General features: G+C 40.4%; 1 protein-coding gene across 10 annotated transcripts in view; it reads left to right on the plus strand.

Annotated features, from left to right (window-relative positions):
* Positions 1–24,295, plus strand: part of SGCD (sarcoglycan delta) — a 365,120-nt gene that overhangs the window by 112,497 nt on the left and 228,328 nt on the right. For 5 of the 10 annotated variants that reach the window (XM_068698499.1, XM_068698500.1, XM_068698505.1 and 2 more), the window contains exon 2: positions 19,604–19,782. The exons of 2 other annotated variants lie outside the window; for them this stretch is intronic. The gene's annotated coding sequence lies outside the window, so the exon portion shown is untranslated. Of the gene's footprint in view, positions 1–18,012; positions 18,138–19,603; positions 19,783–24,295 lie in introns of those variants that run through there. 3 more of the 10 variants (XM_068698507.1, XM_068698508.1, XM_068698503.1) reach the window with 2 other exon arrangements.

Consider the following 24,295-nt stretch of genomic DNA (forward strand, 5'->3'; position numbering starts at 1 on the left):
AGGAGAGGAGAATGAAATTATTTGATTAGTTTTTTGGCCAAAACGTGGTGGATATACTCCAGCCTAGTGGTAGTCCTCTCTAGGCTGAGCTCTATCACTGCTGTTGCTCAGATGGAGGGTGCAGAGTAGGGATGAGATCCTGTAGCTTTTGTCAGGAGAATAATAGAAATTAAAAATAACCAGCACAACTCTTATGCTAGCATAAAAATGTGTATCCAAAGAAAAAATCTAAGTTCGGGTTCACATAAAGAACTACCAAGTTAAGATCTTGTAAAAGCAGTAAGGAATTCTTGGAGGAGTGCACGGATATTTTAATCTGCTGATTTGCGCCTGTGGTATAAATGTAGGCGTGATAAAATATGCAGATAATATTTTGTAGTAACAATCTTCTGATAGATAATAACAGCAAAGAAAAATAGAGTTGTAAGCCTGTTGTGGGCTACGGTTTTAGTACCGTTTCCTTCTGCAGGTTGCTACTACTGGCTATACCCTCTGTGAGAGCCAGATCCATAGTTAAAAAGCATACCTAGGACAAACAAATGAATTGTCACTTTTTTATACTTGCATAGATCATTGCCCCATGTCAAACAGGGCAAAACCTTGTGTTCTGTAAAGCGTACATCAGTTTCGAACCTTTGTAACTGCGTCATACCATGGCAGCATCAAGTTCTGTGGGAAGATATTTTGGCATACATTTCCATAATAAAATACCTTAAATTTGCTTATGCAAAACAGATTGGAAGTGATTCACTAATGTGTGAGCAAATCTTGCAAGGAATCTCTTGAAAGAGCAGCAGATTGGTCATGAGCTTGTGATTTCATATTTTGTGGGAGTGGAAGGAGCTGTTGAGTTGCTGAGACTGGGGGACAAATTGCGACAAGGTGCCACCAAGGACAAAAGCTGAAGTCCAAAGGGTTCGAACTGACAGCAGTGAGACCAGTCAACGTACAATGGTAAGAACTAAAAGGGAGATGCATGAGAGGGGTAGTGAAAATTCTTCCTTTTCAGGTTATCTGCCAACTCTGTTTTATTAAGATCAAGAAAATAGCACAGGTGGTTTAGTTATTCATTCTATAGCTGTTTGCAGGGTTTCCTCAAACCATTCCCTGAAGCATCTGCTTTTGCCGCTGTCTGATTCAGGTTTTTGGTCTAAACAGAGCACTCATCTAATCTACTATGGCAGATTCCAAATTCCAAATATCACATAGCGTAATCCGTAAGGACACAGTGATATCCCCTGCAAGGTGTTTATCTTCCATGCCCTGGGCATTTTTGTGACTTCTCTTGGAGGCCTCTACACTGCTTACCAGGGAAGGATTCAGGAATCTATACAACAAACAAATGCTGGCCAGAGCCAGCACTAAAGGCCAGCCAGTGCATTATCTTCATCAGCAAATCTGTAATAAAAGGTGATTTAGGTCAGTTTTTAACTTTTCCCTGGTAATAGGAATATTAAACATGTCCTTAGGTGTATGCGCACACCCACCTGTGTATCCATGCAGGGAACTGTCTGCCATCTGCTCATATCAGAGGCTGTGTGTGTACCTGTTCATGGACAGATGGAGGGCAGTTTGTCCAAAACATAATATGGGCAGGTGTGAATTTTCAGTTATCCGTGGAGAATATAAACGCACGTGTCTATGTGGAGCTGTAATGAGTTAGCACAAGTATCAGGTAGGTAAATACTGCAGTATGCACCTGGGAGGAGCGAGGCACCCTGCACCTTCAAAGGCCATCCTGGCTAAATCACTTAGTGCAGAGAGCAGCAGCAGACTTGCCCCATGACACCCAGCGCTCAGGTTCACCCCCTTTGCTCGCTGCAGAATGGGAAGGGTTTAGGAGGGAGGGAGTTGTTGGTTATTCATGCAACAATTTGTATTAAGTAGGCACTTTTTTGTTATCTCCTTTTGATCCTTCCTGACACCCTAATTATGGATACAGCCTTAACAAGGATGATAAAGGGCCTCAGGGGTTATAAACCATGAGGAGAGGTTAAGAAAATTATGTTTATATGCATTAGAATAGAGGAGATTAAGAGGGGTTGTGACCAAGGTGTACAAAATCCAGAAGGTATTGAAGAAAAAATGATGCCACCAGAATATTCAAGAGAGAAACTGTGAAGAGAGTGGATGAGGAGGGCAGGCGTCAGCTTGGCTGGAATTGGTTTGGGAAGTTTTTACAAGGGTCTTGTTTTCAAGAGGGACAATAAATTACACTAATCTATGGGAAGACAGTTTGGGACATAGATAAGGTATAGGCCAGAAATACGGGATATGTCTTATAATTTATAACTTGAAGTATCAGAGCAGGTTGGCTTTAAGCAGAGGGTAATGAGTTAGAAAAAGGATTTTTAGTTTTGTTTGGAGCTGTGCTTTTCAGTTTGTTGGAACTTAGTTTCAGATGCTAAATGTTAGAAGAGGGAAAACCCCTCACTTTTCATATATGAGGATGCCTTTGCACAAATTTTTTTACTTTTCCTGTAGAGCTGAGGCACTGGGGGGGGGGGAGAGGAGGGGAAGGGGTTCTTCGCAAAGACTAGATAACTTGAGGGAGTTGCAAAGCAAAGGTATGAAATGTGATTTTTTTTTTTCCCCTGTGCCTTGCAAGTTTGTGACCTATTTTCTTAATGCCTTCCTTGGAGGAAAAAGGAAGTGGAAAAAAAAAAGTCCAATGGAGAACATTCAAACCTTTTACCCAATTGTACTTTAACTCACACATATATATTTCATAGCTGTGCACAGTCCACTTCCCAAATTTCTTTTATTTAATATCTGATATACATTTCCACAAAATCCCATTCAAAATCTAAAGCCAAAGCTTTGCTACTCAAAAAAAATGATGTAAGATACAATATTTCAATCAGTTTAGCTGAACATAAAATAAATTGCTAGCTCTTGGCCCTGTTAAGTGACTGCAGTCCAATAAGAGAAAGCAGTTATTCAGTTATTTTTGGACTATTTTTGTTAATGTTTTTTTTTGTTGTTTTTGTTTTGTGAAGGAGATTGCAGAGGTTGTTTGAGAAAATGCACTTAATCATGACTAAGGAAGCTGGCAAGCTCCTGCCAAACTCATATAGGTTCTTGAGATTCATCCTAAAGTTAGCTAAAGCTGGTCTGTTTAAGGCTAGTCTTCAGCAGTGTGTATGCGGTAGGCTCCTGGTTGGGTCAGGCACATGGGGACTGTGGGGCTAGGAAACCTGCATCCTCTCCTCTGGTTATTTGCACAGTGGTTCATTGGATGGAAATGTGGATGTTTGCTTGAATCACTGCACATGGAGAAGAGGAGGGGAAGGATTGAAAAAATGAATTTTTTTTTTTTTGTTCAGCCTTTCCCTTTGTGCTGTTCAGTTCAGCTGTGCAGCACTTTGTGGGAAGGCAGATGTTGGCACAGTACAACATGTCTGTGTTGGAGCAGTGCATACAAAAGGCATATTATGGCTTCCAGAGTTCCTCTGAATCCAAAGTTTGTAGCCAAGCCCCTTCTGAAGTCCATACATCTCAACCTAAATCAGTCTGTAACTTAAAAGTCATAAGGAACTGGAAAGGCTGCACAAAGATATTTCCACTAATGTGAAATTGTACAAAACTGGCAAGCAAAAGACGTATAACTGAGAACAGCAATTGTGCTACTACATAGGCTAAAATCAGAAGGACTGAGAGGCAAAGTCATCTATAGCTATAAAGGGTTATGAAATGATTTACAAAAGCACTGGAAGTAAGAGGAAAGCAAAAGTCCATCAGTAAGAAAGGGAAGCAAATAATGGACTAGACAGAGAAGGCAGAAATACCAAATGCCATTATTTTGCACTGCTCTTCACAGAAAGGTTAATAACTGTGTCAGAGCTATAAGAATGTTCCCTGTAACAAGGGGTTATGAGCAAAAGCAAGAACAAGATAAGGAGTATTTAGATAAGTGTGATATATTTGGGTCAGCGTGGCCTTCTGAAATGTACCCACAGAATTATTTACGATGACTCTCAGAAGCTTACAGAGAACAGGGCAATTGTCAGAAGTCTAGAGGAAGGCAAACATAGTACCTGTCATCGCAGAGGACGGTGCGAAGGAAACAGAGGCTTGTAAATACCTAAAAAGATACAGAAAAAATTATCGAACTTGCAGCTACCCATGAGCAGTGAATAATATCTAACATGCTTTATTAAGTCAAAACAAATGAAATTTCCTTCTGTGATTGGGTGACTCATCCAAAACAGAGGAAAGCAGAAGCACTTTGTCTTTAGGTAGGTGTCTGATACCCTCTTAAGCACTGTTTTCTCATGAAAGTTGAGCTCAAACTTGTAGCTTTCAAGCTTTTTGATTAGTGAATCAGTAGAAGCTTTTAGCAAAGATGCACACTCCTGGGTAGCAAGGAGTTCACTGGTCAGTATTTGTTACTGTCTACACACCTGACTTTAACAAAATATTTAAGTGCAGATATGTGCAGTGGCATAAATTCCTTGAGAGGGAGGGGACTGTGCATTAACATGTTTTAAATGTCTACTTTATAAATGCTTTTCCCTTAATGAAAATTGCAGTGTACAGCAGTATACTCTGCTGTTTCTCCACCATTCCTTTCCCCAGGGTATTTACTATGAAAGAGTTTTGCCTTGAGCAATAGCCTGTACTGCAGTAGAGTATCACATACAGAAAAGTTACCTAACATCATACAGAAATGTAATAGCTGGGTGGAGGATGGGAATCTAGAAGTATGCCTTTAAAAAGTTGCCTTAAAGACAATTCTTTTTAAACATTTTTCAGGCTTTTGCATAAAGATTGCAGACTAGGTATTACAGCATCTAATATGAGCAGTGGATTTATGCTCTGTAATAAATGTATCCATAGGGTGCTGCGTTGTTGTTATGATAGTGAATTATAGTAAAATTAGGAGAATTAATAATGACCCAGCTGGAATAATTTAGCACTGTGATAACTAAACTCTAACCTAATGCTCAGTTTATTCACAGAACCATTTGTAAAGAACACTGAATGCGAGTGTCTGAGGGGAATCTTCTATAGAAAACAAAGCGAGACCCTAATCATAAACAAATGCCATAGCACATCATTAAGAGGATTAAGTGGCTTGAAATTGATGTCTAAGGCATTTTGGTTGATTGTTGCTAAATATACCACATGCTTGACAGTCATCTCCTGTTCGCCACCCTCCTTCTGCTAGTTGTATGTCATGCAGTATTATCCGTGTTTACCAGGACTGCCTCGTACCAGGTCTTTATCTGTGAGGTTTTCTGCTTCATGCCAGACCTGATCTGAATTTTGCAGTCTGATGTGTTGGCACTGGTCAGTGCCAGCCCATTAATACCTTAATAGTGAGTTAGTGGCCAGTAAACACCGGGCTAAAAGCAAAACGGAAAAGCACAAGACTTCTGGTGTTTGCTAAATTCAGTTGCCTCCATAGTCTTTTGAACAGAAGGCTTGGGTCTTAGTTTGAAAAAACTTTTTTTCTAATAAATATATTACATTATAGTTTAAAAAAAAAAAAAAGTTCAAAAATAATTTAAAATTCAGTGAAACTTTACACAAAAAAAATGAGTATTTCATTGACTAACTCATAATACCTTTCTGAATAATTAATATTTCTGAGACTTTTGTCTATTTATATATATGTTCTTTAAGTAACAAATGTTCATAAAATATCCTGAAGTGGAAGGGATTCACAAGGATCATTGTGTCCAACTCCTGGCTCCACACAGAACCACCCAAAAATCAGACCATGTGTCTGAGAGCATTGTCCATATGCTCCTTGAACTCTGGCAGGCTCAGGGCCATGCCTGCTGCCCTCAGCAGCCTGTGCCAGTGCCCGACCACCTTTCAGTGAACAATCTTTTCCTAACACCCAGCCTGAACCCACCAGTCACAGCTCTACTCCATTCCCTTGGGTCCTGTGTCTGTTCACAAGGTCAAATAATGGGTAAAATGAATATATACATAAATAATATCCATAGGTAAAATTAATTCCCTACTCTGCCCTACTTAGTGCTCCCTTGCTGTCATACCATTGGGCTGTGCTCTGTCAGGAGGAAGAAGCTGCTGATGTAATTTAGACAAGTCAAATGTTTCTGAGGAGCAGCTTTATGATAGTGGAGTCATTGCATCTCTGCAAATGTCACCATGACGATCCTATCGATCTGTTCAGGCTATCGCTAAAAGCCCATGGAGAAACGGGTTGCACTACCCAAACTCCTAGATAAATGATATAGCAAGGCAGGAGATAGGGCTGCCTCCACGGCTATTTAATATGCATGAGCTTGTTGTAGCCATGAGCCAAATGGGAAGTAGGACAAACCCTGCAATGCTGATTGAAATCGCCCAAAAGTTAATGGGGAGTCTTGCGTTGATGACAGCAGCCTTTTGATCAGGCCTTACTAACCAGGGTGCCAAGTGTGTGCTCGTGCAAGAGGATAAAGGAAAAGTGCATAAGCAGCCAGATGGAGATCTGTGCACACAGATTGAGGGTAACATGGCCTGCACCCACACTGCACCCACCTCGTTGGTACAGGGCTGACAGCAGCAGCCTGTCACACAGCACGGCTTTGGGATGTGAGCGGGGAATCCTTCTGGTTCCAATCGGTGTAACATGTTCACCTGAAATACCACCACTTCATTTTTTTGGGGGGATATTGAATTAAATTGTCAAAAAATGTCTCTTGAAGGTCACAGGTTGGATTTTGGAGTTAACAAGTTCTTCTGTATCTTGCAGGTTCTTACCACTTCTGTGAAGGAGCTGTCTTGTACCCACTCAGTGCACTGCTGTACTGAGTTGTGTTTCTTTTATGTTTAGAAAAAAATGTCACTGAGATACACTTGCATGTGTGCTCTGGTGGTGTCCAGGCAATGTTCTGTGTGATTTGACAAAAGGCAAACGTTGGATGATCCTTGCTGTGATCGGTTTTATTGTGATGCAAACTAATGCCTGGATAAAGAACTCCCAAATTTTCAGTTAAGGGTGTTTTTTGTTTTGGTTTTGTTTTCATTTGTTTTGTTTTGTTTTATCAGTTTTATTATCAAAAACCAAGCGTAACTCCTGATTCCAGCCTCTCTGTATGAGACATTGACAGCTTAAGCCTGCTGATTGTTCCCTGAGGCCGAGGCCCCCGTGTTTCCTGCTGCTGGCTCTACCCCTGGGCTGCAGGCAGCTGCAGAGGAATTGCAGGAAGAAATTAAGGGCAGTAATGTTTTCAGCCATGGTTTGACCCATTCCATCTCATGTAAGATGGATTGCATGCTAAATCCATTGACCCATTGCCTTTCTTTCTGGGACACTTCTGTGCGTCCTTCACAGCGCAATTACACCTCTGTTGGAATTTTAGATTGTAATTTAGAATTAATCATCCCATTTTGAGGACGCCCACGTAAACAAATATTGACTACAGTAGTCACTGTCTCTGTGAACACTGTCTCAGAGTTGTCTCTTTTATTCAGTTTGTTTATGCACTCTGCAGACCAATTATTAGTAGGCCTCAGTCAGAGAATGTCCACAGAAGCATGAGCACAACTGAGGAGCTCAGCAGTCTGTTGTCTCGTGATGATGGCTGTGCCACCATACCTTTTTAGTAATCCAGTCACCCTCTGGGAAAGCCACATGTTTAAGGAAAGAAGAGGTATCTGCTTTGTGCCAGAGTGGAAAGACATTGCCAAATGGAATTAAAATTTCCATCTAGACAGCAATCAAAATTAGCCTTTCATCATGCATTAAGGTAACACTCTAATTGTTCTGTAAGCATTAGTAACCTAATTATATTATTTTGGGATACATGCATAACTAAACATTGAATATATTAGTTGCCTTGTATGTAGAAATGAAGCTAAATTTGTTAGTGAAGATGGAGACTCCTCACTACTAGGTATTGCTTCTTAATAGTCCTGCTATTCATGGGATGGATTATTTGGGATTCATGCTGTGGGATGGATTATTTGAGTTATTGTTTCCCTTTTTGGTTGATTTAACCCAATGTATTCCTACATTCGGTGAGCATTGAAACGACTAGGCAAGATGCAATCTTCATAAATTATTACAGACCAGTGGAAGTCTATCACATTGCATATAGGATTTTGAGTACAGAGTAATGAAAGATCTTGCTCTGAGTCAGAACTGGCATCTTTATCAAGAAAAAAGTCTTTTAAAAATAATATGTGTAACAGACTATAAATGAATGTATATCAATACAATCCATTAAATACACGCAACCTGCTGAGATATGGCAGTATCATTCCCGTATAAATCAGTTCATAAACTCGTTTTTAATTTTTTTTGGCAGAGTTATGAAGCCAATTAGCTTGGTAATAAATATTCAGCTTTAATGGGCAAGTAAATAATTAATGTTATTGCCTTTGTAAATTTAGCTTTTCAGTTATAAATTAACATAATTAAGAGTAATGTTTCAGTATGCATTTTACCAGCCAAATCTAAATCAAGCAATTAAACTGTAGGTTTTCCACATCAAATGAGTTGCGTTTATAATGATACAAACTGCAGAAGTAAATTTGTTTTTCATGGTCAGATTCATTACAAAAACATGAAGGAGAATATTCTGTAGGAGATGTAATCAAGTATATTATTTGAAGAACCATTAATATATACTTTAACTACTTTTTGTTGTCCTTCCACAGTAAAATAGAAAGGGGAAAGCACACTTCCCATCAGTCTCTGGCACTGGGATAATTGTCTGGGTGTAATTATAACGCTCACTGAAAAATGGTTATTGCTGAAGAACTGTTGTCACATCTCTTTGTTGAATTGATTGCAAATATGCAAGGTATGGATTCGAAAAGATAAAAATTGCTCTGTAGTCATTAACTTCAAAAGCTCCAGACTGACTTAGACCAGCTGAGAGTTTGATCGTACCTCCTTCCCCCACCCCGCTTTGTATTGCTTCTTACTTTCTGTGATGTGCATGTGCCATCCTCCTGTGCCATTCCTCAAACTTAGCGAGCAACCAAAGCAGTAATGCTGTTCTTGGGGAGAACAGATGGGTTAATAGGAACATGTAACTACTAGCATTTCTAATTGGGATGCAAGTCAGAGCTGCTGAAATCCAGCCCTTTCAGCAGCTGCTACAGAAGAACAAAGCATGAGGCTGTAACTTCAGGTGGGCTCAGGAGGTCGCATCGTGATTTCCGAAGATGCATTTGAGGGGTGGTTAGGGCATGTCTGAAGCCATATAGCTCATGAAAGCTTTCAAGATTCTGGAACATCAGACTGTATGAACTCAGGCCATTGTCTCTCTCTCTCTCTCTCTTTTTTTTTTTTTTTTAATATTGAAGTGCAGAACAATTCTATTTCTGTGAATGGTGCCAGTTCTTGACTTTAAAGTACTTTTTTTGGGTGGAAACAGGAAATATCCAGGAGAAGTGACTCTAGAGCACATGCATGTGTAACCACATGCATGCATCCTCACAGAAAAACTTGAAGTTTGAAAATATGTCTTGAGTCAAACAAGGCCTGAAAGCCCCCACTGAAGCAGCAGAGCTATAGACATTTCTAATCTTGCAGGCTCCACAGATTGCAATTTATCATGGGCTGAGAAGTCTATTTATAGCTCTTCAAAATGTTTCTGAGAGCAACATTTCGCAAACTGCCAAAAGTTTGCAGATTTGTAATAAGAGTTTCTTAATGCACAGGCTTGCCCACATCCAAACCTGTTCATTGACATTTCTAAAAGCTGTGATTTCATAGTCATTTTATGTCCCATAACCCAGGGGGCAAATTTATCACTGGCAAAAGCCTACTGAAGTCGGCGAAGTTACACCAGAGATAAATTCAGGTCAATGAACGTCGTTTTAGTGTTGTTCAAACTGTTTGCGGTGCTATGCAGATAGATAGCTGTAGGCTTTTTTTGCTGTATCCAATTGTTTAAGGGTGAGTGGACTGAAAAAATTTATCCTTGAGCTGAATTTCTGCTAATTGATTTATACATGCAGAACTGCAGTGCAGTTTTGACAATGTTATTTTGGGTTTTAGAAGGACTTTAAAAAAAAAAAAAAAAAAAGGCAAAGCACACTAAATTCTCTTGCCTGATATCTACAGGATCATATTTCCAAAGAGAGTTTAAATGAACACAGTCACTTGCTGGGTATACGAGTTTGGGAATATAAGCGCCTGATGGCACAGACAGTTATCCTGCAAGCACAATTAACTCGGTGTAAGTGTGCATCTATAGCAGGCAATCAGTGATAAGGCAGATTTCTGTTTGAAACGCTGCACTGTGCTGAATAATTGTCAGCTGTATTTTGTAATTATTCCTTGTTAATGCCTAGATGCAGAGGGGTTCAGGTGCATTGTATTCTTTCTATGGTGGCTAATGGGTCTTTTCATCTGATGTCAGGCTTTACCCGGACCCTGTAACATATTTCTGGCTGGGGTCTGCTAATCAACTACTTCAGAGTCAGCAGTCTTGAGCTGTGTCTGAGGAGAATTCAGCATATTTTGTAGCAAGGTTGCATCTGATAGTCTACTTCTAGCTGCTTTGGTTTTCAGCACAAAAAGAAAGATTGCTCTAAGACTACCGAGAGCCTAATGAGATTGAAGGCAGGTCAGGTACTTGCTGTTCAGGCTGGCTCAGCCGTGCGGTCTGCTGGATGCTGTATTTGTGCTTCGTTCATTAAGCCTTGCAGTGTGCCGAGGAAAGCAGCTTCTACCAACTTGAAGCAGTGTGACGCTGCCTTATTTTATGGATGAATGGGAGTATTTTGGTTCTTTTGGAGACTTGCTGGAGAAGTCCATCTAACCTGCCTCCGGGAGCAGACAGCGGGAGGTATTTACATGGGTGAGCTCTGAAGATTTTTCTCATGTTGGAGGCGGGGATGCCTCCAGTGCCAATACTGGATTGCTCAGCACTTTGCACTCATTACTGAAGCTTTCCTTTAGTTCAGCATGTAAGGATAGGTGGCCTGCTTGTGAAGCTGTAAACTAAAGCAGTGTGTGTGCTTGGAAAAGGGAGAGGGCATTGAGGAAGTCCTAGTTTGCAATTGTATTGGTGTCTGTACACCAGAAGGTCCAGTTCTGGAGCTAGCAAGCACTCCTGTTTCTTTATGGTCCTTTTAAACTTGTATCAGCTTTCTTCAAACTCTCTACACTTCACCTAGAAAACTCTGACATCCTCCTGCAGCCCCAGGTCTGCTCTGGCCTCTCCTTGCCTCTCTGGAGCACTCACCCAGCTCTCCTGGTCCTTGTCAGCCCCTGCAGGCACCCTTTCCTCCTCCCTGATGCTCCAGCAGACCTCTGCGTGCCCTCTTCAGTATCCTCCTGGCTCTGTCCTTTTTGTACTAGTTGCTGAAATTAAAGCACTTAAGAGCTCTAGAGGTTTAGCAGGCTTTTATGCTGGTTTCCAGCTCGAGTTGAGGTTATTTTTCTTCAAATATATGATCCACCTTGGATAAGCTACATTTCAGGAGTTAGTATGGTGTTTTTCAAGTGTCAGTGAATTTGATATACTTTGCAGGCTAACATGTCAGATCTGTGCAGTAAATAAGGCTGCCTTTTTGTGTCATTTATGAACTTGGTTGACTCTTACTTTTCCCTAAGGTTGTAGCAGTGTAAAACCAGAAACGAGGGGTGTGACTTTCGGAGTGAGAGCACATTGTGTACAATTAATTTATCAAACAAAACTTTTCAAAGTTGGAAAAGTGGTTAAAAACTATTGTTTTTACTAACATAACTAAACTTGGCTGAATGCGTCAAAGGAGAATCACACTGTGGACTCTCAGCAAAAGCATCAGAGTTTGATGCTCTGTGTGGATTTTAAAATCGAAAAGTGAGAAGAATAATCTGAATTTATAATGGAAATCCCTGCTCAGATTCCAGGCTGACAACTGACTGACAGCTGTGTGTCCTCTAGGTGCCACAGAATCCAATATATTTATATTTTCTCAAACATTTGACATACCAGCTTATCCCAATATGTTCCACAGAGATAAACAATAAAGTTACAGTTAAATAAATAACTTCAGAGATAAGCAACTTTAGCAAAGGACGAAAGGCTTGCTTAGCAATGACATTTAACAGGAGCTGGAGATATGCATTTACTTATTCATTCTCCAACAATTAAAAAAAAAAAGAGAGAGGAAAAATGGCAGTAATACAAATCAGAGGTCTCTTCAGCATGACAGATTAGGACAGCAAAACAGTGACTTCTTATGACCAGTCCTAATGCAGGCGAGTAATAAATCTCACAATTCCAGTGAGAGCAGAGTGAGGACAGTGCCAGGACTGTTGGGAAATTTCATCTGCACTTTATAAAGAGAGTCCTGGGAAGAATAAATAAATAAAAGTGAAAGCATGTCTGAAGGAGATACAAAGAAGTCAGCCACCAGTTTTGGGTGGCAAAATGAAAATACACTGAGTTGAAATGAGATTAAAGTTCATAGTGGTCAAGCTAATACTTTTGCTACAGAGAAAGAGAAGTACAGTATGTTTATAAAAAGCTTATGCCGTAATGCCCTGATCCTGTAATATGATCCACTTATATGCTATCAGCTGTGGTAAAGAGATCCAAGGGTATTTGAATCTTCTAGTAATAAACAGCATTCCTCATCCTGGCGTGCAGCTCTATTACAGACTACTGCAAATGCCCCAGCAGAGTCTCTGTACACTAACTTGGTGCAGTGCAAGTTTATTTTGGAATGGATCCAAAAATAACATCTTTTCCCTTGTTGACATAATTTGTTTTACCTTTTGGCATATATTGACAAACATTTCCCTTGGGACAGTTGGGGCTGTCACAGCACATCCCACCTCTGCAGCCCTCTGGATGCAGAGTGAAGCCCTCATCCTGGTTGCTTGTGAGCCCTGGGAGGAGAGGTGGCAGAAGAGGAGATATCTGCCCCGCGGTGGCACGCAGTCTGTCCCAGGCATGAGGAAAGAGGAGATAAGGGAAAAGAAAGGCACTGGCTTCACTTTGTCAGTGAATTAAGGACTCTGCCATACTAAATTTGGAAAGGAAGCCTTTTAGCAAGCTGGAAATAAATAAATAAGTAAATAATGCTGGCATAGTGCAGTTCAGCTGGAGAAACATGCTTCTCATTTGCTCTGAATGGACCTGATGGAGCCACTTACATCACACATGAAAGTAAGGCTATTGGTTTAAATGTGATACCAAGACTATGACATGTTTGCTTGCTAGTTACACTCCCATTTTAAGCTTGAGTAAGAGGAAATCCAGTTAGATACTGCTGTATTGGCAAAGGCTGTACCACACAGTGCCTCTGAGAGAAACCTGTCGGCCCTTGTTGGCAGAACTGGCTTCATTTCATTATTGAAATATTTTGAAGAATATGTGCAAACTGTTTGGTACTCATTCTGTCCTAAATCCAGAAAATCAGTTAAGCATTGCCCCACTCCCCCAAGAACGTGCAGTCATTTGATAAGGACATACGCATTGCTGGAACTTTGTCCTTACTTTTCATTGAACTGACAGAAGAAACAATCTCACAGGAGAGCAGCAGTACAAGGACAGATGTGAATGTAAGCACTTTCCAGCATTGGTAGCCCAAGAGATATTATTTTATACTGTAACCAGACTGTAGGAGTAGTAGTAAAAGTAATAATAATAATAAAATAAAAAACCTTAATGGTGTAATGCAGTGCTAGCAGCTAGACAGTTAGACAGTAGCTTGTAACTTAATGCTTTCAAACATGAGTAGCAGCCTTTGTAAGCAGATTTTTTCTTCAAGATGCACATTTTATTTCAAAAGGGAAATATTTCCACTGTGTATCTGGATTTCATTTTCAATAATTATTTACTCTTATGCAGCAGTAGCAGCAAGACTTGTGCAGATTTTAGCGTTTTACTTTTGTACCTCATCGCATTAATACTTATTTCTTCTTTCCCTGGATACCTTTATTTTTCAGTTAGATGACAAAACCAAACAAAATAAAAACACAGCATATAATTATATTAATTTCACTCAATGTATTCTCCATCTTGTTACTACCTACACTCTTTTTCATTGAGTTATCTTCTTGAGGAAGCCCATCACACCACCAGACTCCACTAAATTTCTAAATCATGGGTGTTATCACCCGAATTACAGTTCTGCTATTTCACTATTTGTTTTGTTGGCAGGGAAGGAAAAAAAAAAAAAACAACTCAAAGGAGCTGAGTGCCAGTATTGCTGGCAACTTCTGTTTTATTTATATTTTGTACTGAGCCATCATGAATGACAAAGTATGTCTGGGGACACGGTCGTGGGCAATGCTCTAAGTGTTAGAGTTGGAAAGGTGCCATAGTTGCATTGCTACCAATTTTTTACCATTAGCCTTCCGGAAAGAAGGATTCAAAGTCTCATTTTATTCTCTTATTCACCAGTGTCACCTCTACACTAAATTAATGTAAGATCTTTACCAGAGATGGAGCTGACAGGATGAGATGTTGATCCTACAACTTCCTTGATGTGGCAAGAGCAGAGAAACAAATCCTATAAAACATAGAAGCCAGCCTCCCTTAGCTTTGAGCTATGAGGAGTCATGGGCATCCTTTGAGATAGTCAAATACCCTTCCTCTCAGCTGAAGCCACTGAATGTGTTGGGAGCATTTTAAGCCATATTGTCCTGAAGCTCTCTAGGAAACAGTGAGCTTGATCCTGAAGACAGGGCAAAATGCAGCAGCTGTTACTTGGCTGTACGGGGGCTAATGTCCAAGGCTGTAATTAGAAGATATATCTGCTAATGAATTGTTGTAATCCCCTGCTGTGTTCTAAGTCTGCTGTGGGATCTTTTTCTTGCACTTACAGAAGATACTGACCTTGTTAAATATTTAGCAATAAAAATGTGTTTTTTCCCTGCCTGTTTCACAACCTTTTTTTCTGGCTCTACCAGCTCCCCTGTATTAGTTTTGTGTGTTTGCCCAGGTGTAGCTCTAGGGAAGGAGGGTATTTACAAGAGTGCATGTGCTCGTGCTGCATATGCCTGACTGTTGCACGTGTCTGCATGGCTGTACACATGCACAGAGTTTTGATTTCCTAATGTCCACACTACAAGTAAAAGCCAAAAGAACTTTAATATTTAAGCAAGGAGATACGGTTTCAATTATTTTTAAGTCATCACACTCCTTAAATATTTAATCTTTCCCAAGCCCAACTAATTTCTTCAATTGCAGTTAGGTAGGTTGCAATTAATTTTTGATGAGACAAACTGATACTAATTTGAATATCTACTATACTGTAAGATTTGTTTGCAAATATGTTCAGCTTTCAGATACTGCTTTTTTGCCCTATAAAAAGCTGCAAATTCTCACTAATATAGTCACGTCTGGCCACAAGGCCTGTACCTTGAGCTGTATGACGCCCAAACACAAGGATGACTGTGCTGGGTCAGATAAAGGTCCAGCCGGCTCCTGTCCTCGTCTTGACAGTGATCAATAGCGGACGTCTAAAGAAGAATATAAGAGCAGGACAAAGGTATAGCAAGGCTTCCTTTGAGATAGTCTCCCGTCCATCATCGATTCGTGGTCAGGGAACATTTCAAGGTAGAAGTGGCGTCTTCAAATTTAATATTTGAGCTGATTTGTTACATCTAAAGTGTATGGTGATTTTGTATAATTCATGCTTTTTATCAGTAAAGGACTGAAGTTCCTCTAAGGGAAATACTGTCTTTTTACTGGAAAACTGTCTTGTCTGCCTTTCTGATTAATGAGAACGTTTATATGCCTGCTTTTGTAGCTTGAAGACTGATTCGATGCATTTAACTATGTTAATTTAGGAATGTACCAGAATATTTAATTTAGGGTTCCTGAAACAGAATGTAAAACTCTGAATTGGTGGTATAACAAAAGTAATTTGTAGTTTGTCAGTAGCTACCTCCACACATCTGATTGAAGGAGAATGGGGGTGGTACTAAATTTTAGAACAAAAAGCAAATGGAAATGTGGGACTTCTAGTACAAGGGGCATTTCTGTGTGTTCAGATTTGATTTGATTTCAGATTGAAGTAATGCCAAATTTCCTGTATCTCCTGTGAACCACCCATCAACAGCTACCTTTACAGACATTTATGTGTATAAATGCATAAAATACATTTTGGATTAGAATCTTTCACATTTTACCTTTGAAACAAAGTTCCTGCAAGCTACGGGAGCTGCAGACTGGAACGAACATTTGTCAGCAGGGATGCCGGTGTCTGCCTCAATCTCCATCCATCACTCTGGGCTCAGCCTGTGGCTATCAGGATGGTTGGTTGCTAGAGCTGCCCAAAGTCAGAGATCCAAGGAACAGCTCAGGAGCTGTGTGCTGTGTTCTCTGGTTCCTGGCTTCCTGTTCTATGGTTTCCATGCACTTTAAATTTACTGTTCAGAAGCATTTGTCATCAGTTGGAAGCCTTTTAGATTGGCAAGAAAACTTCATTGGGCCTTAAAATTGTGTGATACTGAGATGGAAAAGAGAAAGTTCTTTTTGATTAATCTGATTTTTATTTATTTATATATATATATATATATATACTACACACTATTTCATTTTATCTGGTGCTGTTTTAGCAATAGTGATGCTCGGTGGTCATGAAGACTGCAACATCCACATCAGTATCAATTCATCGAGTCACAAATTAAAAACCACAACTGACTTCTGATAAACTTTTATAAGACTGAAATTTCTATTCTGCCAGTGATTAACTCCAAGGTCCAGATGTAGCAACTAAATTAAACTGATGGAAACAATTTCTCTGATTTGTGCGTACCTACTGGTGTTTAAGTGGTGCCACAGCTCATCAGTGATCATTCCTCTCTCAGAAAAGAAAAAAAATTGAGTCCTTAACCCAGAGAGTGGGAAGGAGACCTGAAATAGGGTAACATCCTCAGTGTAGGTTTTGTTTTTTAACTTTAGCCCTGCTTAATGTCCTTTTGTTGGACACTGATTTTACAGATCTCTAGTGAACCCAAAACTTGGCACTTTCCTGGAATTTTCAGATTATCTGAGCTTACTCAGAGGAGGGGAAAAGCAGCAGACACGCATGGGATGGACGAGTTCTCCGTGAATGCAGGTGCAACCTTGTCCTAGTGAATACCAGTCTGTAGCTACTGAGTTTGCTGTGAACTGTACCAGCTTTCCACCACGATCGTTAACTCCACTCCTTCACTTTACTGCTCACAGGAGCCCTGGCCACAGTTTTTATTTAGTTAAGTTGTACCGCGGGGGTGAGGGGTGTCTGTAAAAAATGCTTGTATTGGAGAGATGGAATCAGTGCACAGTCACTGCATTTCATTGTGACCGAAGTTATTTTTCCCCATCATTTCCCTAACTCCCGTTATTTCCCAACCTCCAGCATCACAGAACATCAGGATTACTCCTGAATTTCAGACTGGCTCAGACAACTATTTGGCTGGAATCTGCAGCAGTGTTTTCCAGCTCACTGCTGCTGCTGTGCTCTCATTCCCGTAATGGTAGTGGTTACAAGTGAGGGAAGCTTTCTCATTCTTTTTCTTTTTTTTTTTTTCCTTGTCTTTTTTTTTTTTTTTTCCCCTGGTCTTTGCCAAGAGCTGAAAGTGCACTCTCCTGCCCGTGCTGTAATTTATGATCCGCCCAGCAGTGCAGGAATTCAGAGAGCACAGAAAGTCTAAGTGCATGCATAGCAGCTTATTAAGGCAATGTGCCAACTTCTAACCAAAGAGATTTGCTTCAGGTGAGAATTGGCAAACTGTTCTAAATAGGAGCTTTCAAAAACACATCTTTTCCAACCTGAGACCAGGCTCCTGCACTCAGTTTGCAATGATGATCTAGTCCTATTACTGGTTCTTCTACTTTTCAGCTCAGATAATGCTGTAGGTAATGCACAAAATGTAGAACTGTTTTTTTTTCATGATTTTTGTGATACATTTTTATGAAGAAAAATGAAAAAAAAAAAAAAAGTTGTAACTGTGGTCCTCAGACAGAAAGCCCTTGAAAGCAGTAGAATCAGGTCTTGCTGCTACCTACAGGTGTGCTACTGCCCATAAGTCTTTCGGGAACCATTTCAGTCAGCAGTCTGATTTCTCATATGTCTTTTGCAACTAAAGGCTTTACAGTTAGCCTGGAAGAGGACAGGAACTGTGAACTCCACTTTTTTTCCTTCATGTCTGAGTTCAAGAGATGCAGAAGACTTGAAAACGTGTGCCAAGAAATGCAGGGCTGGGCTCTGCTTCCCACCTCCTGTTGCAGGTATCTCAAAGGCTGCTCCATACACCTTCATGTATGAGACATAGCATAAACCATTTGTCTAAGGTCCAGTGAAGTAATTAGTGCTAAATAAAGTGACTACACTTGGCTGTTCTGATCTGTGTGACCATGATAGCTATGTATACCTTTGGTAAAATAAATTAATAAAATATTGATAATGCTTTTAAAAATGTAACATGATGCTAACTTTAGGTATGGGCAGTTTTGCACGCTGATTAGTGTAATATTCTCTATTGTAAGCCCCCAAACTGACTGGGATTTCCAGCTGTAACCTGTTCCTGAGTTCAGGATTTTTTGTGAAGAAAAAAATTACATTTTTTGTAATGGGACTTTGTGGTATTTCAAGCTGTCACGGGCTTTCTCCTGTGTAGGAGACCTCTGAGAAATAAATGTATCCGTATCTTTTTTTTTTTTTTTTTTCCCCTTCTCTTTGCGTGTTTCTAAGCAAATTAGAGTCTGACTATGTTCATGGCTGCTGTGTTGAGCTGATGTTAGACAAATCATCTCTGAGCCTTGTTTATGGACACAAAACACCTGGCACTTCCACTTGTCACTCAGAGCTGTGGCTGTGCCCTGGAGAAGGCAGCACCAACTGCCTGGGGGCAATCCCTTCCCTCCTCTTCCTCATCACTTGTGCTTTTCCTCCCTTGGGGAGCAGAGCAGGAAGAGGACACCCTGACCCTGGCACTTCTGGAAGGGCTGTATGTGCCAGAGGAATTAGGGGTGACTAATACATGGCAGAAATGAACATACAGATGTTTGAACTTCTTAGTGCTTCTCCAAGGTTTTTGTGTGCTGATTGTATTGTTTCAAGGTGGTTGTGTTCAGTGATGGTGAGCTAGAAAACATGGTGATATTGAGCTCTCACCCTCCCAGAAATCCTTAGGATGTTTTTCTGTCTCTGACAATTGGTTTGGAAACAGAACTTCAGGAACATGTTGCTGAGGGTTGGGCTGACAGCCGCTGCTTCCCATTGACTAAAAGACCTAATTTAATTGCCTGATTGGGAGCTTTGAATTTCCTGAATGTGAGCCATTTTAACAGTACAAAGTATTAAGACTGAGGCTGTATCCCTGCTTTTAATATGAAAGTTCTGTTATTCTGTGAAAAATGCCATAGTGAATTAAAATATTCCCTATGGAGAAGAGTATTACTTACTTTCTTAGTATGATATCTGGCTGGAATAAAATGCAGCCAAGCTGGCATTCGTTTCATGGTGCAGTGGTGCTATTAAAGTATTGTAAAGCAAGAATAGCTTTGCACCACCGTTCCTGAATTCAAAGATTGCCCTCTGAAGGTGCCATGCATGATGGATTGTCACAGGCTCTTTGTCCTGCCTTGACATTTCATTCCTATCAGATGTTGTCTTATGCTCTGCTCCGAATCTGCCAAACAACTGACCCTAGAATTTAATTCCACACCTTCTCCTCTCTCCTTTTTCTGAACAGCATCTTCTGCAGCTGAGGCTCTAACGTACTGGAGGACACTGCATCTTCCTCAGGGACAAGGGTGAGCTGGACCCTCTGGGGACCTTAGAAAGGAATTGTGGTTGGTGGTCACCTGGGGAACTTACTGCACACCAATGTTGCTCTGAAACGAGTTGAGTCCAACATTCACGTTTAGTAAGGTATGTCATTCCCCCCCCTGCTTTTGTCTTTGTACTGTTTTTTGGGGGGTATCTACATACCGTGAAAATAGTAAGTTAGCAGCCTTTGTGTTTGTTGTTATATATGTGCCATGCTCATACTGCCTCAGTAAATAACCTTTGCTCTCTCTGAATTTGGAGAGCGTTCATCAAAACTGAAGTGTTTTTAAAGTCTTGGGCTCAAGGGGGTGCGTGTTTATATCAAGTGTTTTATTGAACACAGTGCTCATTGATGGTTGTGTTTTGTTGATGATGTATACGTGCTGATAGACACCCTCATTTTGAAAGTCTCACTTGTTGTGTTTCACTTATGTCTGTAGTTCAGAGGGTCAGAGAGGAAAATAATAAACAACGCTGAAGTAGCCAATTTGTAATACAGCCCTGTGCTCCCCTTTGCGCTTGGTATATTTTCATTGTTTGCCAAGGACAGTAATAATACCAATTTCTTGCATAAGCTTACATGCCCTCTTTGTTGCGTGGCTTTATAATTTTTACATGTGTGGAAGTTCTCATATCACACAAAAACATTTCCTTTGTTATCCTGTAAACATAGCAAGAAAATATGTAACCCAACTTTTAACAATAAATTGAAGGCCAGGACTTAAGGAACATACTGTAGACAAATCCTGTGCTGTAGAAGCATTTAGGGCAGTGTAGCCTCTGATACTGCAGTTTCTTTTCTGTAGGCCAAGTTGTTTCTGTGGAGGCAAAATTTGCTTCCAAAGAATAAAATTTAAAGTATTGGTTCCAAGATGCTCATAGAATGGCATCAGATGATGCTATCCTTTCTTATTTAACACATAGGTATTGACTTCTCTTTCATGACTGAACCAGCAGTATGGTTTGTTGACAAAATTATAGCAGCAATATAACACCCGTATTTGGTGTTAGTGGGGAAAAAAAGGAGAGTTAATACTTACTTAAAAGTCTCTAAGAAAACATGAGGCTATGCTTTCATTCTTCAGCTTTTGATATCATCACACCTGTAGTGTTACCTCTGGAAATTTAGGCTCAAATTTTCATGCTTCAGCCCTGCAGGTAGTGCTTGTGCACCCAGGCAGCACTTGCTGGGAAGGGCTCTGGGGGAAGGGCTGTGCTGCTTGGAAACCAGTGGCACCTGAAAGCTTGTACATTGCCAGAAAAATGCAATTCCTATATATTTTATGGTGCACATGTATATCCAGTGTTGCAAGTGCAGCTATTGGGAAGATCAGAAGGTCCTGGTGAGGAGACCAAACCTGTGGTTCTATCTGCTGCCCAGATGGGTGGTAGCTGAGGCTTCTTACATCCCACAGCCCCTATGACATGGTGAGGATGAGCCAGAGTGACTGAGCAATGCTGCACAACCCGAGACCTGTGTCTGCTTGCCTCTGCCAGGCTGTACCAGAGCACTGGATTCCTACAGGTAGACCCAGATCGTGATGCCAGCTGGGATTCATTTACCTAGATTTTTGCTTAAGCTCCCTGTGAAGACAGGCATTTCTGGGAGGTGATTTGTGTTGAACATTTTGCATACCTGCCTTAAAATGGCTTCTGCAGGTACGTGCCTGTCTCCAGTAATTGTAGAAAAAAAGTTGGAATAGCTTAAATTATGTCCTTACCTTTTAAATGTTGAGAGTCAAGAAAGGTCTGTTCTGCCTATAGTATATATTATTAATCTGTTCAGGTGTTTCAAGAAAACCACATTGGTGTCAGGGAGGAGAGGTTTCTATTGTTAAAACCCCTGCAGTACTTGTTCTGTTTGTCTGTCTGCTACTATAGCATCTGTTGCTCTTGTGATTATAATACCTAAAGGAGAAGGCTGTAAGGGAGGTATTTCATAACCAAGAGAACTTCTCAGCTCTTATGGAGAAATATTTTACTCTATTATAATGTAGAAATCACATCAGTTTGTTTAGTTCTGTGTTTGAGATTTGTAGGTGAAAGCAAATGTATCTCCCCTTCTCTGTGTGTTCCACTGGGTGCACTGGGTGTCCTGTGATGTGTGGGGATCCTCTGCAGGTGTGGGCAGTTGGTGTCTGCATTTGTGCAGTTGCAGCACAGGGGAATGAAGGGAGAACAAATTCCAGGGGAGTTACAGTGTCCTGGTTGCTGCATTGCTGGTATTGTTTCATGCAACAAAAGCAGTATTAATAGGATGGCCCAGGGAAATGTTACAGAGAACTATTAGCCTGTTCATAGGAACTATCCCTTAATGGTGACAGTAATGATCTCCAGGCCTTGGCTGTTCCATTCACCTGGACAAGTTGAGTTCTATGAGGTTAGGACGTTTGGTTGGCAGTGACCTCAGTGCTGTCCCTGCTTTGGGCAGGCCAGCAGTGTGACGGACTCCCCACATCCTTCTCATCAGAATCAGCCTGACTCTTGGTTTCTGAGACTCACACCTCGGGCTGCAGAGGTTGTGCGGGTGTGTTTGATACCCATGGCTGGAGGCATGGAGATAGCCTTGGCTGAGCTGCTGAGGAACCTATAGGGCAAAGCACAAGATTTGGATGTGGATCTGTTTGACTGAGGTTCCTGCTCTGATCTGAGCCAGCTTCTTTCATGTGTTTAGTTTAGTTAAGCAATTACAGTAACACCAAATGACATCACAATCCACATTTGCTCTGTATCTCTGCTGGAAATGGCAAAATATGTCCAGATAATGTTAACTGAACACATTCATCTTGCAGCATAAGTTGTTTGCTCACATGAGACAAGCTGATTCCCTTTTAGCAGCACTTCATTGTTTGTGATGATGGTATTCTTATTGTGTAAGGATTTTTTTTAACTGATCTGTAGATGAAATGTAGGGCAATATTTTTCCTTAAATTGCTTTAAGATTAGATTTTTAGATTAGTAGAATCAGGTTAGTAAAATGCTTTGTTCTGCTGAAAAAGCATATTCAATAAATATGTAAGAGAAAAATTTTAAGTAGACATTACATAGTTGATAAATTTTATCTTGCAAGTAGAATTGGAAAAACAAACAAACAAAAAAACCCCCACCTACATTCATTTAATGTTTTATGGATCTCGTAGCAATTAATTGTCTTCATTACATAGGCATAAATCCTCAGTGTAATTCAGCTATTTCAGATGAATTGCTTTGGATATTTTGCTTCGTTTAGGCTGTAATTTTTTATTTTTTTTTAAACTTTAATTCCAACATTACATTTTTTATTTTAACCGCTCCAAAATATTTTGTAAATCAGCTCAATTAACAAAATTTCATTTTATTATAGGACAGTGTAGAGGCAGTGTTGTAACTGTGATGGTATGATACAGGTGAGGCAAAGAGAGGGTGTAGCTGTATATGCAAGCCCTTCTTGACCTATAGCAGTGCAGTAAGCAGCTCTGCTTTTCTCATTCCCTGTATTTGGTCAAAAAAATTACTGCCTCTCTCTTCAAATTATTCTTGCTTTTTACGTAATTTCATTTCATCATAGAATCATAGAATATCCTGAGTTGGAAGGGACCCTTAAGGATCATCAAGTCCAACTCTTGACACCGCACAGGTCTACCCAAGTTCAGACCATGTGACTAAGTGCACAGTCCAATCTCTTCTTAAATTCAGTCAGGCTCGGTGCAGTGACCACTTCCCTGGGGAGCCTGTTCCAGTGTGCAACCACTCTCTCTGTGAAGAACCCCTTCCTGATGTCCAGCCTAAACTTCCCCTGCCTCAGCTTAACTCCGTTCCCGCGGGTCCTGTCGCTGGTGTTAATGGAGAAAAGGTCTCCTGCCTCTCGACACCCCCTTACGAGGAAGTTGTAGACTGCGATGAGGTCTCCCCTTAGCCTCCTCTTCTCCAGGCTGAACAGGCCCAGTGCCCTCAGCCGTTCCTCGTACGTCTTCCCCTCCAGGCCTTTCACCATCTTCGTAGCCCTATTTATTCTGATTTATGAAATCAGAAACAAACACTGATTTTGCATGTCTCTAAGTGTGGATGTCAGTAAGACCATAATGTGATTTTTCCAATGGCTTGATGAGGGGTGCAAGTCTACTGGCTGTGTCTGAATACATCAGTGAAATTCTCTTTCTGTTTTATTGAAGGAAACATTCACTTGGAGTGTGAGGGGATATCTGCTTGAATTCCTCAAGTTATGTTTTCAGTAAACTCTGTTTTTCTCAATTGGATTTTCCACACCAAATAAGAAAACAGAACTGGATACAGAATCACTTTCTCTCTATATATATATATATTTATCTATTAATGAGCACTCTGAGCTTGTTCGTATGAGTAATATTTATGCAAATATTCTCTAGTGTTTATCTGAACTGTTTTGCCAGGGTGAGGAAATAAAATGGCTATTATACTTGCATGTTTTGTAGCAAGATCAGCAGACTGGCTTTTAACGTATCAATTCCATTGATGACACCACTTCTGCAACCCTATTCACTCTGCTTCTCCTGACAGGGCTTTTATTGAATCCATCAACCTGACACATATCAAAGCACAATTTCTGATAAAAAATATCTTGGTGTAAAATGAATTAAAAGCTGATATCAGCAGCAGA

The sequence above is a fragment of the Anas acuta genome, chromosome 14 (assembly GCF_963932015.1).
Source record: "Anas acuta chromosome 14, bAnaAcu1.1, whole genome shotgun sequence".
NCBI classification, from domain to species: Eukaryota; Metazoa; Chordata; class Aves; order Anseriformes; family Anatidae; genus Anas; species Anas acuta.